The following is a 6,000-nucleotide window of genomic DNA, read 5'->3' on the forward strand; positions in this document are numbered from 1 at the left end:
GCCTTCGGCTCAGGTCATGATCTCAGGGTCCTGAGATCAAGCCCTGCATCGGGCTCTCTGCTCAGCAGGGAGCCTGCTTCCTCCTCTCTCTCTGCCTGTCTCTCTGCTTACTTGTGATCTCTCTCTCTGTCAAATAAATAAATAAAATCTTAAAAAAAAAAAAAAAAGAAAAAAAGACTTTGGCCTTTGGCAGGAGAAAGTATAGCCAGAATGTAGACACCTGGGTCTTTGGAGGTGACAGGAAAGAGGGAAGGAAATAGTCAATGGGAAAACCAGCCAGAGATAAAGGACTGTCTTGATTTGTTTTGCAGTGTTTGTTGGTCTTTGTTTTGTTTTGTTTTTGAGGGGTGGAGATGTGGACATATAGGTGACTAAGGATGTTAGGACAGGAGAGACCTAAGTCTTGTAATCAGGTGATATTCCAGAGGCAAGGGAGGCAGACAAGGCAGCTTGGCAAGCAAATTGTCCAGAATGACTCTCTATGGGACAGATTTCTGGGGCTTTATTTGCCTCCATTACTATTATTACCATTATTTGGTGGTATAACTGATCTGTAATAAAGTACACCTCACTTAAGTGTACAATTGGATAAGCTTGACATACGTAGACCCCTGTGAAAGCATCACCACAAGCAGTAGAATGAACACAATATGTCCGAAGCCCCATCGTGATCACCTCTCCCTGCCTCTCCCCATACCCCACCGGTCTGCTTCTTGTCATGCAAAGTCAGCTTGTGTTTTCTAGAATTTCATATAAATAGAGGCATACAACAAGTGCTCTGTTTTGTCTGGCTTCTTCCAGTCAGCATCATTATTTTGAGACTCATATCTGTTGTTAATGTGTTTTCTTTCTTGTTTATGGCGAAGTAGCCATATTCGTTTCCTGTGGCCATTACAACCAATGACCACAAACTGGGTGGCTCACAGAGCAGAAATTTATTCTCTCACACTAGAGGCCAAAAGTCTGAAGCCAAGGTATCAACAGGTTGGTTCCTTGTGAGGGTTGTGAGGAAGAATCTGTTCCATGCCTGTCCCCTAGCTGCTGGGGGCTACTGGCAATCTGTGGCTTTCCTTGGCTTGTGGGAGCATCACTCCAATCTTTAGCATATAAAGGGGTAATGGGAAAGGAATACAGGACTGATGGACAAAGAGGAAGAAATGAAGGAGGAATAAATAAGAAGAATGAACTGGAAGGTGTTGAGGGGAAGTGTGGCAAACTTTCCCACTTGGCCTTTCAGTCAGAAATTTCTAGTTTCCCTTTTGGCAGTTCTCCAACACAGATTTAAGATTTTTAAGAAAATGTAGTTTATCTGTTCCAGCAAACAGTCTCTAGCAAAGAGGCTAGACCTACTCTGAGAAGTCAGTCTGACTCTGAGGCCATGGCTGAACATGAGATGGCACACTTTCTAGAGCAATGGGGCCTTCCTGGTGCCATCAACCTCAGTGCCTCTAGGAAACTCTGTCACTGTAGTACACAGACTCACTGCTCTCAGGCGACTTCCCATGATCTCAAATGAAACCAAGCCCAACCTATTTAACATTCCCTTTCTTTTTAGTTCTCATATAAAGTCTTCTTTTCTGTACATCTGCCTTTTCTTCTAACAAAACTTCCCAAAAGGGTGGTCAGTAGCTGCTGTCTCTACTTCTCACTTCCCATTTCCTCCTCAACCCACTCTGGTCAGACTTCTGTCCCACACTCCACTGCTGTCATCAAGGCCAGCAATGGCCTCCTGTCCCCAGAATCACTGTTCACTCTGCAGTCCTCATGCTCCTCTCCTTCATGATGCCACAGTTTCCTGCTTCTTCCCAACTTCACAGACACCACCTCCTCAGAATCCTTGTCTGGCTCCCACTCTGCTTCCCATTTCCCCTCCAACTGCTTTCTCAACCTAGCTGTGTCTCCAGTCTATCATTGTCATCAGAAGTATGGCCCTAGATGATATATCATAAAGGACATTGCTATTTCCATTTTGTTCTCCCTTGGATTGCTTGGGGTGGGGGAAGTTAGCTGATCTAACATGAAGATACTCAAGCAGCCCTACAGAGAAGCAGATATGACAAGGAACTGAGGCTCATTGCCAACAGCCACATAAGGAAACCATCTTGGAAGCACATTGCCCATCCTCAGTCAAGCCTTCAGATGACTGCAGTCCCTGCTGACGGCTTGACATACAACTTCCTGAGACATGCTGACCAAGAAACACCTTCCTAAGTTGCTCCTAAGCTCCTGATGCTCAGAAAGTGTGCTAGAGAGTAAATGTTTGTTGCTTTAAGTCGTTAAGCACTGAGGTAGGAATGGCTGACCTCATCTTCCTGTACTTTCTCACCATGCTCCCATAGCACCTACCTACATACTGTGCCTGAAACACCCCCAAAGTTGCTCTTGACCAAGACCCTGTCCTCACTGGTAGCTCTGGTTAACATCCTATTGCCTTGGATCTTCTTATGCCTGCCTTCTTTGGGTTGTTTAGGACTTAGTCTTCTGACCACTCATTTTAAGTTAACCACTTCCCCACTGAAATCTTAAAAACTCCCCACTACCCTCCTCTGTTTTATTTTCCTCCTAGTACTCATCACTAATCATAATAATTTTTTCATTGATCTGTTTGTTTCCTCATTGTCTGAGCAGGAAAATGTTATTATATGTACCATGTCATCCTCTGTGGTCAGAAAAATTCAGAGAACAAAATATGTGCTCAGTAGACATTTACTGAATAAAACAAAGAATAAAACTATTTAAATATTATGGAGGAGCAAGATGGCAGAGGAGTAGGAGACCTAATATCATCAGGTCCAAGGGGTTACACTATGTAGTTATCAAATCATTCTGAACACCTACAAACTCAATAGGAGATAGAAGAGAAGAAGAACAGTAATTCTAGGAACAGAAAAGTGACGACTTTCTGGAAGATAGAATGTGCAGAGAAGTGAATCCAAGGCGACGGGAAGATAGACTCGGAGGGAAGGGCCGGCTCCCGGCAAGTGGCAGAGCAACAGAGCATAAAATCAGAACTTCTAGAAGTCTGCTCCACTGAGGGACATTACTCCAGAGGCTAAGCAGGGTGTGTAGCCCTCACAGGGACAGTGTGGTCTCAGGACCCACAGGGTCACAGAAAGACCAGGGGTGTCTAAGCATGGCCGAGCTCACAGGTATCAGAGCAGGGAAGCCAGCTACAGAGACAGAATCAAGGAGTGACCTCTCTGCTCAGGATTACCTTAAACCGTGACCTAAGACATATTCGGGCAACTGCTCTTCAGGCAGGGACCCCACATGTGCCAGATCTGGAGAGACCCCCTCCTTCCTACTTCAGGAGGATCAGCGTGGGAGCACGCGGCAGGAATCTGCTGGGTTTGGAGACTTTAAAAGATGCCATGCACCAGAGAGAGAAATGCTTGGTCACAGGCTGGGTGGGCTCAGAGCACGGCTGGAGACCAGGGAGACAGGAGTGATTGAGCTCTGAGGGACCCTGAGATCTTGGCCCCTCCAGGCCAGAGATTGGGAGGCTGCCATTTTCATTCCTGTCCTCCAAAGCACTATGGAAAGCGTTCAGGAAACAAAAGCTCCAGTGCAACAGAATATGCATTCTTCTCTAGTGTACATGGAACATTCTCCAGAATAGATCACATCCTGATTCACAAATCATATCTCAACCATTACCAAAGATTGGGATCATTCCCTGCATATTTTCAGACCACAGTGCTTTGAAACTAGAACTCAACCACAAGAGGAAAGATGGAAAGAACTCAAATACATGGAGGCTAAAGAGCATCCTACTCAAGAATGCATGGGTCAACCAAGAAATTAAAGAAGAATTTAAAAATTCATCGAAACAAATGAAAATGAAAACAGAACTATCCAAAATCTGTGGAACGCAGCAAAGGCAGTCCTGAGAGGAAAGTACATAGCAACACAAAACTTCCACAAGAAACAAAAAAGGTCTCAAGTACACAACCTAACCCAACACCTAAAGGAGCTGGAGAAAGAACAGCAAAGAAAGCCTAAACCCAGAAGGAGAAGAGAACTAATAAATATGAGAGCAGAAATCAATGAAATAGAAACCAAAGGAACAGTGAAACAAATCAACAAAACTAGAAGCTGGTTCTTTGAAAAAATTAATAAGCTTGATAAACCCCTGGCCAGACTAATCCAAAAGGAAAGAAAAAGACCCAAATTAATAAATTCATGAACAAAAGAGGAGAGATCACAACCAACACCAAAGAAATACAAACAATAATAAGAACATATTATAAACAACTATATACCAGCAAATTTGACAATCCGGAAGAAATGAATGCATTACTAGAGACATACAAACTATCAAAACTGAACCAGGAAGAAATATAGAACCTGAACAGACCCATAACCACTAAGGAGATTGAAGCAGTCATCAAAAATCTCCCCAAAAAACAAGAGCCCAGGGCCAGATGGCTTCCCAGGGGAATTATACCAAACATTTAAAGAAGAATTAATACCTATTCTCCTGAAACTGTTCCAAAAAATAGGAATGGAAGGAAAACTTCCAAACTCATTTTATGAGGCCAGCATTACCTTGATGCCCAAACCAGATAAAGATCCCATCAAAAAGGAGAATTATAGACTATCAATATCCTTGGTGAACACAGATGCAAAAATTCTCACCAAAATACTAGCCAATAGGATCCAACAGTACATTAAAAGGGTTATTCATCACGGCCAAGAGGGATTTATTTTTGGGCTGCAAGTTTGGTTCAACATCTGCAAGTCAATCAATGGAATACAGTTATTAATAAAAGAAAGAACAAGGACCAAATGATACTCTCAATAGATGCTGAAAAAGCATTTGACAAAGTACAGCATCCTTTCTTGATCAAAACTCTTCACAAAAGGACACATACATCAATATCATCAAAGTCATCTATGAAAAACCCACAGCGAATATCATTCTCAATGGGGAAAAACTGAAAGCTTTCTCCCTAAGGTCAGGAACATGGCAGGGATGTCCACTATCACCACTGTTATTCAACATAGGACTAGAAGTCCTAGCCTCAGCAGTCAGACAACAAAAAATAAATAACTAAAAGGCATCCGAATCAGCAAAGAAGAATTGAGACTCTCACTCTTTGCAGGTGATATGATACTTTATGTGGATAACCCAAAAGATTCCACTCCAAAACTGCTAGACCTCATACAGGAATTCAGGAAAGTGTCAGGATATAAAATCAATGCACAGAAATCAGTTGCATTTCTATATACCAACAGCAAGACAGAAGAAAGAGAAATTAAGGAGTCAATCTCATTTAATTGCACCCAAAACCATAAGATACCTGGGAATAAACCTAACCAAAGAGGCAAAGAATCTGTTCTCAGAAAACTATAAAGTACTCACAAAAGAAATTGAGGAAGACACAAAGAAATGGAAAAGCATTCCATGCTCATGGATTGGAAGAACAAATATTGTGAAAATGTCTATGCTACCTAAAGCAATCTACACGTTCAATGCAATCCTTATCAAAATACCATCAATTTTTTTTTTAAAGAAATGGAACAAATAATCCTAAAATTTATATGGAACCTGAAAAGACCCTGAATGGCCAGAGGAATGTTGGAAAAGAAAAAAAACCAAAGTTGGCACCATCACAATTCCAGACTTTAAGCTCTATTACAAAGCTATAATCATCAAGACAGTATGATACTGGCACAAAAACAGATATATAGATCAATTAAACAGAATAGAGAGCCCAGAAATGGACCCTCAACTCTATGGTCAACTAAACTTTGACAAAGCAGGAAAGAATGTCCAATGGAAAAAAAGACAGTCTGTTCAAAAAATCATGTATGGAAAATTGGACAGCCCCTTGCAGAAGGATGAAACTAGACTATTTCCTTATACCACCCACAAAACTAGATTCAAAATGAATGAAAGACCTCATTCCTGTGAGACAGGAATCCATCAAAATCCTTGAGGAGAACACAGGCATCAACCTCTTTGACCTCAGCCGCAGCAAATTCTTCCTAAAAACA

The sequence above is a fragment of the Mustela erminea genome, chromosome 4, assembly GCF_009829155.1.
Source record: "Mustela erminea isolate mMusErm1 chromosome 4, mMusErm1.Pri, whole genome shotgun sequence".
Classification (NCBI taxonomy): Eukaryota; Metazoa; Chordata; class Mammalia; order Carnivora; family Mustelidae; genus Mustela; species Mustela erminea.